Below are 12558 nucleotides of genomic sequence, written 5' to 3' on the forward strand. Positions count from 1 at the left end.
TATCCCTTCACCCAGGCCACTGATAAAAGAAGTTGAACAGAACTGGATCCAGTGCTGTCCTCAGGAATACCACTAGCTACAGGCCTCCAACTAGATTCTATGCTGCTGCTGATCGTGACACTGAATTCTACCAGTCAGTTCTCAACCCATCTCACCATTCACTTTTCTATTCCACACTTACTTAGAAGGATGTTATGGGAGATAGAGTCAAAAGCCTTTCTGAAGTACCCACTTTTGATAGTGAAGCTGAAGAGTGGGGACAGAAGCAGAGCCCCACTTTTGTAGGTCACCAGGGACCAAGGTGCCTGCTTCTCAGTATTGTCCACTGCTGGTGTATTATTCTTAAACAACCTATCTTTTCCTCACTCAGCACCTCTAATAGCACAAAGCCTTTCAACTGCTTCTTGCAGCCCAGCCTATTGTAAAAGATCACCCACCTCTGTGCACTTTGTTAGCTACAAGGCTTTTGGTACAAATTACTGCCTGAATTGAAGACTTTTCTTACCAGTTCTATCTGGGTGAATGCATCTGGCATCTCTAGGGATTTCCCTGAAGAACACCAGATTTTACCCCCTGGCAAATGCCCATCACCGTACTGGATGAGATCAAGAACACTTCCCCTACTTGTGAACCTGCAAGCAAAAGTACAGCACCCTATCTGTGCAAACAGCTGTGACAGAATGGGAAGAAAACAGACTGCCTTATTCCCTCCCTGAGCACGCTGCTGTGCCAACTGCCAAGCTACACCCTACAGACATGCCCAGACATTTGCCCATCCTGATCACCACATTCCTGGAAGCTGCCTATGTGTGGGGGGCTATGATATCACTCCTAGCAATTCTCCCTCTTATGTCAAAAACATGGCATTGTTAGGTCATACCCAAATCACTGTGCCTTCTCCTCTTTATCACTGCCTTCCTTCTCACCAGTACTGGTGTTTCTGTGACCAAAGAATGAGTTAGATACAGAGCTGAGCCAGCGGAATACCACCTTATTTTAAGGGCTAGGGGAAGGTAGGCAGGTTTGTAAGGCCTAAGAGCACCCTGAGCTACCAAGTAAACACACACCAAAGATTTCAAGCTTACCTGTGAATCTGCAGGAATTCATTCCTCATGTAAGTGTACAGCTTGCTGTTTCAGTAACAGATATGAAGGGAAATAGGAGGAATACTTTCAGAAACTCAAAAGTTAAGTTTAAAATTTTATCTGCTTTGACATTGACCAGTTTTCCAAAAGTGGTATTCATAACACCTTGTTTAATTCTACCAGCATAGCCGAGCTTATGCCTATTAGGATGCCTTATGAATAAGTACATGCTCCTCAACTAGACTCATTAAAAATCTATGGATTCTGAAGGATATCAGTAACTTAAATATTGAGTCAGGATCCCAAGTCACTTTTGCTGTGGTTTAACCTGGCAGGCAGCTTAGCACCACACAGCCATTCACTGTCATAAACACAATCCACCCAAGCAGTGGCCGGCATCCCAGCCAACTCCCTACAGCCTTACAGCCTTTGCATGACGTCACAAGGTATGGAAATCCCCTTAGTCAATCCAGGCCAGCTGTCCTGGTTCCAAACTCTTCCTTCCCCCACCCCAGGTCCCTGTGAGTGCCATAATGACAGCATAAAAAGCTGAAACATCCTCTGCTCTACACAGCACTGCTCAGAAATAACCAAAACATCGGTATGCTATCAACACAGTTTTTCCCAAACCCAAAACACAGCATCATACCAGACAGAATTTGAAAAATCAACTCTACGTCAGCTGAAACCAACACAACCTTCTTAAAAGCAAAAACTTTTAGAAAGCTACTGCAGAAGACTGCACTGTTCATCACCAACTTGAGAAACTTTCAACAGGAAACTCATTTACTTTTTTCTCTTCTTACCAGTATTATATATATTATCACTGCAAAGCAGTTTGCACATACCAGGTTTCAAATGAATACAGAGGACTGGACTTGGCAGGAAGAAGTTGTGTAGTTGTCACAAGCAGGGCTGTGTATTCAGTCCAGAGTGCTCCTTCTGCTTCATCTTTTGTTTGCACACAAAGCAAGGCTAAAGCATAGGATTAACAGATTTCACTTTTTAGAAAACTGAAATAACATTAAAAAACAATAGGGAGAATTGAGAGATTCTTTCACAGGTATATAGTACAATATTGCATCTAATCTTGATGTCAGAGAACTTTGATTATATAGTTCTTTCTTAAAGTACTACTGCATAGGCTGAAGAGATCAAACTAATGAAGAATTTTCAATGAGAGTATTTTAGAAATTTTGATGGGAAATAATAGCTGGTTCTCCTAGTCTGAAGTTACTATTTGATCACCTTTACAATAGCATAGCTAAAGCCAACATAGGAATTCTGAGTAAATAGAAAAAATGAACTTTCTGCATCCAGAAATGCTTTACAGTTCTTCACTATTATCTTTTTGACGCTCCATGGAGTAAAAAAATATTGAAAACTCCAGTATTTAACCCTCATGAATCCTCACATTCCCTCCTCTATAATGACTTCCATTTTCCCGCTTCCCTGCTACTATTATCTTTGCCTTCTCTGTCCTCCTAGCTTTCAGCTGGTAATTTTTCCTGTCCTGCCCAGCTGTCCTGCATGACTTACACAGATTTCCTATCTTCTTTCATATATACCTCATCATCCACACCTTATTTGTCTTTCTCAGACAAATATTATCTCACTCCAAATATTTGTCCTTCACTCAACCAAACCAAACAGCCTTTCTGATACCCTGGCCAAATCCAGACAACAGCAAAAGTACACCACTATTCTCACTCACAGAAGGGTTGTGCACACGTAGGTCTCCACCTACACGTCACCATGCACGTTGACTCTGTAGACCAGATCAGCTCTGCTTCTGTTAGGTTTTATCAGCTCCTTGTAACCATTGCTCCAGAACACCAACCAGGCAAGGATTCAGGACACTAAATCAGTCTCCAAGGAGATTTGCTACCATCTAGGCATTATCAGCAAGTAGCAATCTCTACTTCCTAGGAGGCAGTGAGGAACCTCAGTACTCCTGGTTATAGTATCTTTGTGTTGGCCCTCATGTTGAAATACCAAATGAGGGCTACCATGCTGCCAGATACGGTGTAGCATATACATCATTCATGACTCATTTTTTATTGCTTGAACCAGAACAGAGGAAGGTGAGGACTTCAGAAGACTATTCTGTGTATTTTTAAAATTTATTAATTTTGAGGATGGTATGATCTCTTTTCTACATTTTTCCTCCCAGAAGAAATTACAGTAAATGAATATGGGGATTGACAAACAGACTAATGTTTCAGGAGCCACTGAAATATACCTAGTGTTGCTTCATACGAGTGCAGATAAATTGAGGCCTCAAAACCAGAAAACAGTAAATATGGAGAAGATGCCTGTTTCTTTGTCTCAAGATTTCTCTACAGACAGCTTAGCAGCACTGCCTTTGTAAAGGAGGGATGAATTGGATGAATTTTATCTATAGAGAACTGATGGAAATCACAATACCAGAAAGAAAAGACCTCACCTCCTTGAGAAAAGAGGAGCTTCTTCAGAATAAATCCAGATGAGAGACTTGCTCCAGCTTCTTCTCATTCAGGCACGTTAACAGCTTTTGTAACTTTCTGCTGTTCAAGTGCACAATTATTCAACAAGGAACTTCTGCTTCATGAACTCCAAGACATAGCAGCACTGCAAGCCTGACTTATGTTCATATTTCAGACAACACTGTTAGAGCTAGAGAGAATGGATATGATAGTGAAAGGTCACAACAACTTGCTGGTGTTGTTGTTATTTTAGAAGTAATTTTCATACTGTCCTTGGAAGTTATAAGCAGAAAATAGCAACCGATAAGTCATTTTTCTGGAAGTATTTACTTTCTGGAAATCAAGATTTGTCTTGAGTTTTCTTGTTATGCTGTCAGTCTGTTCACAGAGAAGAGTGGTTACTTGCCAACTTTGTTTCTTGGAGAATAATGAAGTAAAGCAGCTGAACATCAGAAACAGAGCTCTTGATGAGCTTGTCATTTGAGTTTAACAGCAGGGGCCCTGCACTTGGTAATCATTACTACTGCCTAATCTACTGCATGTTTCCTTAGTCAGTAAGGATTACAGCAATAGTGCTTCAGACATCTATTGGGAATAGAGCTAAAAAGGAATCATGAAAATTATGTGTAAAAATAAGAATGTATAATATTACACGTTAATATTTTTTCGCTGAATGTTGTTGGCCTAGTAAAAATGCTGCTTGCTGGAGTCCAATCTTTGAGATTTAACTGTGGACTTTAACAGCAAAACATAGAGACAGGGCTTTTGAGGCTTCTATAAATTTAGAAACTCATTGAGAACACTTGCCCACATAGAGGGAAGTTTTCTAAGTTACATGCTTGTGATTGGGCTGCATGATTGCCAACAACATTAATGGGAATTATTCTTGTCTCTGAAAATATCAGCCTAACTTTGTAATAAAGTAATTTCTCCACTATTGGCTTAAAAACTTCATGCCATATTTCTGACCTCAGTTACTTATTTGAAATCCAAGGTTGTTTTTTTGGATTGGTTTGTAATGAATCAGAGCCTGCAGGCAAGAGAAACAATTACTCAATACAATTCAGAGACAACCAGTACATCCAGGACTAATATTGTCTGCTTCTAATATATGCTTTTCTATCACTCCATGAATAAACCACCAGTAGGGGACATTATGTGCATTATAAATAGAAAGCCTAGGAAATATCTTCAATGACCAAAAAATAATAAAAAAAAAAAGTATCAACTAAGGAAACTGTGAGAAGTATGAAACCAATAGTTAGTAAAGATTTATTTCCAGCCCTTTTCCATGGAGGTTGGCAGAGCTGTTCAGTCTGACATACAAGGAGGCTAAAATGACAGATGCCAGCTTTGCATTCCAGAAAGACTTGTACCTCTTGAGACACTGTGGCTTACCACCACATTGCAGTGAATCAGACATTGGCCCACCACAACAATCCAAATGGGCTGTGAGAGTCCATTTTGCTGGTTTAGAAAAAAGTTAACTAAGTTTCAATGGCTCTGACAGACCAGGAAAGAAAGGTTTCGAGAGCTCATTAGGAGTGGGGAGAAGCTCTAAAGCCAAGAACCATGTATTAGAACTTATTACAGTTCCAAACGGGTGAAAATTTGAAACAAAACTACTCACACAATATAGTAGAAAATCTTTTTTTTCAGTGGTACTACAAGTGAAGTTATTTGTTTCTGATCACTTAATTTCACTATGATACTGCATTACAACAAGCAAAGGAGAAGTTAGCAAATATTTTTCCTTCTATGGATCTGTATGTCTAGTTTGTTTATGCCTCAGAGCCATGTGATAACCTGCTGGTGTTTTTGGATTTCTGAAGATGCTGTAAGCAGCTGGGATAACTGGAATTCCACTTTCCAACTTGGAAAAAAGAAATGCTCTAAACTGTCTAGGCAATGTGAATTTGAGCTGTTTGAACAATCATTACCATGATACTAAGATAGAATATTATTTAGTATTAAACTTATCTGAAAATAAGTTTTATTTAATTAAAAAATGATTTTATCATACTATAATGATACATGTAGTTTTGATTTCACCACCACAACCTTCTTGCAAAAATTCATTCTTTGTGTGATAATTGCATTTTTTTCAGCAGAATTATCATGTTAATGAAAAATATCTGAATAGATCTAGTTTAAATCCTATAAGATTTTGAGCCTCCATAGTGCTGAGCATCCTGGCCTTTGTCCAGCAAAACATATACTTAAACATAAATATACTTAAATTTAAACACAAGAACAGTCCAGAATTATACTGCACCTGCATTTTTACAATCACTCTGGACTCCATTTGACCTGATACTTCCCCACCAGTGGTAGTACACTCAGTAGGCTACAACACATCCAGGTCCCCTAATTAACCACAGGAACCTGTTGAAACCACAGATGCTTCCTTATTGCCTATGTATAAATATTTGTCACAAAGAAAGCCAAAGTCCATGTTTGTATCTCATCCCAATGTTGTTGGAAGCATGCAGATTAAGGCACATGCTTGAGAAAGAGGAGCACAGGTTGCACCTCAGGGCACGCTCACAACACGCATAATATGTTTACAACATAATGACATTTCCCAATCATCTTCAGTACACCTTTATGTTAAACTACACTAATGTGTCTTTTTTCTGATTAGGAGAAGCAATGACAGACATTGTCCCTGTTGCAGTTTGGGATGTGTTGAGAAAGGTTGCCCAAGTATTCTTGCAACTGCCAGGAGAAAAACAAAATAAAACAGAAGTCATAACGTCACAACCAAAACCTTCACTTAAGAACAAAGCTGCGAGGGCTGCTCCAAAAGCAATGCTTCTTATTTCATTATATTGGCCCACAGTACCAGGAGCGGATGTTGGTGGTATGATAGTAGAGGTTGAACGAAGGTTGAACATTCCCACCGGTATTCCCTTGTATTTTGTTCCTATGCAACAGACAGCAGCAGAGGGGCAGTCTGACAAAATGGCATCTGACATGGAAGTGCGTATGAAGCAAAGGAGTGGAATTTAATTCCTCCACGCAGAAAAAAATGGCATCCATTGACATTCACTGATATCTGCTGAGCATTTAGGGAGACCAGCCAATGGATGTGAACACAGTGACTTGGTGGGCAGTGTGCTTCAACTGTTGCAAAAGCAGGTCACTTCTGATGCTGCAGATTTATTTTATTTTTTTCTTCACACATGCTCTCGTTCATTGCTGGTGAAAACACATAGCTAAAGACGGTGCCTATGTTGAAAAGTAGCATTTTGTAGCCAAGAGTTTTCTCTCTCAAGGAGCGTTATTGTGCTCTTGGTATCCATTTTAGCTTCCGTGGAAATAAATAGGAGGCACTACTTTCAGAGCAATCCACATACATTACAGTGAAAGAAACACAGACAGGTTTTTATCAGATGTACTGCAGACATGGCTAGACCACGAAAAACAGTGAGGCTCAGTTGAGGCTGAGATACACCCAAGAGAACAAACAGTTAAAGGTGTCATAGATTATCGATCAGACAGGAGCAATTGCTGCAGTGCACACAGTTACTTGGAATGGAAAGAACGTCCTGTATTTATTATGCTGTTCAGCAAAACGTCAATTGAGAAAATTAGAGAATTGGCAAGAATTAGAAGTTAGTAGCAAGTTAGCAGTACTAAATTTGTCTGCTGGGAAATTTGCCTTCTGTCAGTTTCCCAACTGAAAAACTGTGAAACTGCAAGTTAACTAGACTGAGCAAAGAAGAACCAGCATTTCCAAAGGGGGATGTTGCCTTGTATCAGCTGATGAAAGACTAGATCTTTGGTTTTCAGTCTTTCTACAGTATGTTATTTATGGTGTTCTCCCATGTCAGTCCTTTTATCTCATCAGGTTTCACATGAATTATTCACAGAAGCTCTGGCTTTATGATTTGATTGCTCTTCTAGAATGTATGTTAAATTTAGTTATGCTGCACTTTTCTTAGTGAAGCCCTATTACTGAAACTCACAGTTTAGGAGGATTCAGTCCCCTCCTCCCACTTTCCAACTGTACTTTTTTTGTGCTTTTTATTTTTTTTAATAATCAGAATGTTACCAGCATAGTGCTAGACAGATCCTCCATTTATACTCTGAGGATGCATTTTCATCTAGGTTTTCACCTCTCAAAAAGTCTCGAATGTCTTGAACTGTGTTCTATTCAAGTGTATTTCTTGTAGAATGCCAGCTGCTTTCCTGGCATTAGGCATGAACATTGCTGCTAAATTATGCTCTCTAACACAGTTGCTGACTTCTTGAATGCAATCTTTATAACCCTGACCCCTCAGCTGAATTGAGAGGCATGATGTGGATTATTCCTGTTCTGGACTATTCTTTCTCACTTGTATTGTGTTAGGTAACTGAACTAATTGCTGTGACTCAAAAATGTCACAGTTTTACACCTAGGGGTTTGCTATATTCCTTCCAGGCAACTGGCATCATGATTAATGTTATATGAAGAAGGTTTTGAAATAAGAATGAATTTAAAATATTCTTTCTAACAGTGAAACAAGAAGGTTATTTGGAAGATCTCTTTTCAAATGTCTGCCTAATGAAAATTGTATAGTGGCATATAACCATTTTGTATATGTATATAACCCTTTCTGCTCATATTTTCTGGACTATAACCCAAAGACAGAAAAATATGCCCTCTGCAAAAAGAGAAAAGCCTTTTTGCATAATCACCCACTGAAATGAGGGTGGTCAATAAATTCTGTTTGTGAATCTTAAGACTTAACTCAAGTGTCCTCACCTCTGACATTAGTGGTGCTTTACGCAGCTGAATTTTCTACGCAGGCAAATCTTGAAGCTTCTTTTTCTGACCCAAACAGTGTGGAAAACATGGCACTGCACAACACCTTCAGTCAGGAGTGCCTTACAAGAGAACGGATATACAAAGGAAATGAATGATTCATATTAATTACAGTAGTGCTTAAACATTTTGATTATGTTTGAGTTTAAGTGCTTATGTTGTCCAGGATTAGCAAGATGACGAAACAGTGTTCTTATTGGGAATGCCACCTGTAACTAACTTTCTTTTAAATGATTCAATAAAACTTTCATTTATAATTTCAGTTTGAAATCAAGAACATCTACAACCCCAAGCATCAATGCTCTTCAATATCTAATTTCACAGTTTTCTTAACACATATCTCGTGTTATTTATTATAGTCAGTGTCATCCCAACACCTTTGTCTATTCTTGCTATATTTTAAATGGCTTAGCTGGCAAGCCATCAATCATAAAACTTGAAACATATTTTAACTTCAAGTAAGATCAGTTTAGAAAGAAAACAAGTCTTGTACGGCCTAATTGAGTACATTACTCACATCTCTAGGTGATAAATGCCTGTTCTGGAACAGAAAATTTTATTTTTGGAGTTTTGATATATATATCAATAGACAGAAACATATTTCAGTTTCTTTATGGCCTAGAGCCATGCAAGCTTTTGATAATTCTAGTACTTTAATACAGGAAAGCCTCTTCAGAACTGAGTTTCTGTGTTCAGAAGCATCTCCATTGCTTAATTAAATGTAAGGGTTTTTTTTTGTTGTTGTAGTATTTCAGTCACAAGGTGAATGGAGGAATGATCATAAAAATCATGGAATAATTAAAGTTGGATAAATTAAAGTTGGATAAGACCTCCAAGAGGATCTAGTCCAACTGCCCAACTACCACCAGTATATCCCCACTAACTACAGTCAGTATCACACCTACACATTTCTTGAACACCTCCAGGAACAGCGACTCCCTGGGCAGCCTGTTCCAGTGCCTCACCACTCTTTCAAAAAAGTTTTTCCTAATATTCAACCTGAACCTCCCCTGGCACATCTTGAGATTTACCCTCTTCTAGCGTATGATGTAACTGAAGAAAAACAGAAGTCCTTCTTCTAAGGACATAAAGTCAGAATCAATGGTTTCATTTACTCAGTATGTATTGATGCCTCCCCTCCTATAAGCTATCATACACAAATATTTCTTCACTTGATTTTCTCTGTTTTTGTATAGCATCAGAAGCAAGTTCAAAGTTATTATTAAATTACAAACACATGAATTGATCATGTGGTTCTCACTGCCTGTTATTAAAGAAATAATACATCAATAAAAAAAATTCACCATTGAAAGTTATGAAAAAATAAAATGTTCAGCTCTGTAGTGCAAGGCAAGCAAGTATTGGGGAAAATAGCAATCCTTTATAATGCAGTTTTAATTCAAAAGAAAATAGACAATTTCACTTATTCCATCAAGTCAATTGTACTAGCTACATTAACCAGGTGATGCTCATTTCATTTTACAGGTAATTTATTGCAACTGCAACACTAACTCTGAGACTGTTCACAAAAATAATTTATCTTAGGTAAACACCATTTGCCACTAATGATGGGGCAAAGCAAACTTGCAGAGCATTTATGAACAGTAACATCTCTCTCTTTCAGTACACATTTGTGAACCGATCTCTGCTGTTTGCAGATGAATTAAGCATGGCTTGAAGAATCATTAAAGCCATCTGCTTTGATGAGGAAAAAAACTGCTGTGATCTTTTTATTGCACTGACAGAAGCTAGAGACCATTTTGTTATTTTTTAGCATCATTTACCCTAAATTTGACATCCTGTGTGGAAAAAAAAAAAAAAAGAGCATTATCAGTTCTCATTGTACTTATTTTGAAGCACATTTTCAGAGCAGGCAGTTTATACAGGTGAGTCAAGGTATTTGTTTTGCTGATCTCCAACAGATGGATGAGCCTGTTTTTCAATCATTAAAATCTGTAGTTACAACAAACTAAATGTTTATGAGTTCTGTGGAAAGCTTAATCTTATTCTGAAATGATAAGTACTAATAAACATAAAAATATCATCAGTGTTTTAGTTACAAATTAGTTCTCATGGTCCATTTAAATATATTCTTCTCCACAGAACGCTCTCCAGTTACACAAAGGGTAACAAATCAGTAGGTTAATATAGCAGGATTTTAATTTCCAGATATATACTTTTAAGACTAAATCAATTTCATTTACCTAGCAGCAGCTTCTAACTAACTTTCAGAATCATAATACTCCCCTTTTATAAAACCCTTTTAAAATTTTAAATCCTATGTTTTCAGTAGATTTTGTATCAGAGAGCATTCAGCGGTGTTCCACTGAATCAGTATTTGACTTATTCCACCAAGACTGACTCACCTGAAAAACTTTACATTATTCATAATAGCAGCATTCCTCCACCACTAACAACACTTTCTTATTCTGTGCTTAGATTTTCTATGATTAAATCTTCTGTATTTATGAAACACTGATGCTGATAGAGCCAAATGCCTTCTTACATTAGGAGTCATACGTATTATGACTTTGTCAGTTATACAAGGGGAGTAGTGGATGCACCCCTCAAAAGTGTCACTTCTTCCATTGGGATCCTAAACAAGTAGTGTAGGCCACATAGGAACAGAGTTAGTAACTGAAAAAAAGAGCTTGCAAACCCATTTTAGTTTAGAGATCTTTTTCTTTTTACTTTCCCGAGATATTTATAGGTGCTAATTAGATGGCCTTTTGCTGTAATTGTTTGTTGTGTCTTAACCCTATAGGCAGCTTAACACCATGCAACTACTTGCTCACTTCCCCCAGGTGGAATGGGGGAAGAAAATTGGAAAGGTAAAAGTCCAAAAACTAGTGGGCTGAAATAAAGCCAGCTTACTAGGTAGCCAGCTTTTATTGGTAGTGGTGTTTGTACCCAGGTGCAAGAACTTGCACTTAGATTTACTGAACCTCATGAGGTTCTCTTAGGTCCACTGCTCAAGCCTGGCCAGATCCCTTTGGCCATATCCTTCAGGCACATCAAATACAACCCACAGTTCGGTGTCATCTACAATCTTGCTGCATGCACTTGACCCTACTGTCAATGTCACTGATGAAGGTATTAAAGAGTATCTATCCCAGTACTGACCCCTGAAGGACATCAATGTCTGGATCTCCATCCAGACAAGTGAACCACTGGCCACCATTCTCTGGATTCAATCCCACAGCCAGTTCTTCATCCATCGAACAACCTACCCATTAAAACCACGCTTCCAATTTGGAGATAAGAATGTTGTGGGGTACTGCGTCAAAGGCCTTACTGAAGTCCAGATAGATGACATCAGTTGTTCTCTTATTCACTGATGCAGTTATACCATCACAGAAGTCCAAGGAAAATCCACACAGAATTTTCCCTTAGTGGAGCCATGCTGGTTCTCCCATATCACCTCCCTGTTTTCCACATGCCTTAGCATAGCATCCAGGAGGATCTGGTTCATGACTTCTCCCAGCACAGAGGTGAGATGGACAGGTTGCTAGTTCCTTTTTTCTTTCTTAAAGTCATCCAGGGACACAACACAATGGCAAGACTGGTGGTTTTCAGTTTTTCAAAGTGTCAACTTGCTTGTTCCTTTTCATTTCTCATGACATCCCATCTTTCTGCAGTAAGTAAGAATTCCAATTCTGATCTTCCCAGTATATTAGAGAACTTCCTTGTTAATAGGCCTGAAATACATGGTCTTTTGAATTATGTATTAACTTTACACTAACTGAATTCTTATTATTTTGATCAACTTCCATTTTGATAATGTCATCTGATTTTTTGTCAACATCAGAACATATTTTGTCAGAATTTTTTCACTGTTACAGGAAAGTAATGATTGTAAATACAAACAAAATAATCCAAAGGTAATGTATACAGGAATTATACTGATAAATATAGTTGGTCCTACTGTATACACTTTCAACACTCTTGTTGCCATCTCTCCTTTCATCAGTTCTTTACCTGTCTTAAAAACCTGGTAATAATCTTCATTTTCTATGTCTTTGATCATTTTTATTAACAATTCATTTTGTATGTTTTACTGTGTAACTCGTCTGACTTAATGGACTGGACTAGGTTGGGATAGAGTTGATTTTCTTAACATTCATAACACTTGGTAAGGTGCTGTGTTCTGATGAAAACAGTAATGATAACACAGCAGTGTTGCAGAGCAGTGCTTTTT

The 12558-nt window shown here is 38.2% G+C and overlaps 1 long non-coding RNA gene across 1 annotated transcript in view; it reads right to left on the reverse strand.

Moving 5' to 3' along the window:
- Positions 1-5431: 5431 nt before the first annotated feature.
- LOC109368211 overlaps positions 5432-12558 on the reverse strand; it is an 11032-nt gene continuing 3905 nt past the window's right edge. Inside the window, exons 2-3 of the long non-coding RNA XR_002116000.1 lie at positions 8301-8422; positions 5432-6268 (exon numbers count right to left, since the gene is read on the reverse strand). This is a non-coding gene — a long non-coding RNA (uncharacterized LOC109368211). The remainder of the gene's footprint in view (positions 6269-8300; positions 8423-12558) is intronic.

The sequence above is a fragment of the Meleagris gallopavo genome, chromosome 6 (genome assembly GCF_000146605.3).
Source record: "Meleagris gallopavo isolate NT-WF06-2002-E0010 breed Aviagen turkey brand Nicholas breeding stock chromosome 6, Turkey_5.1, whole genome shotgun sequence".
Classification (NCBI taxonomy): domain Eukaryota; kingdom Metazoa; phylum Chordata; class Aves; order Galliformes; family Phasianidae; genus Meleagris; species Meleagris gallopavo.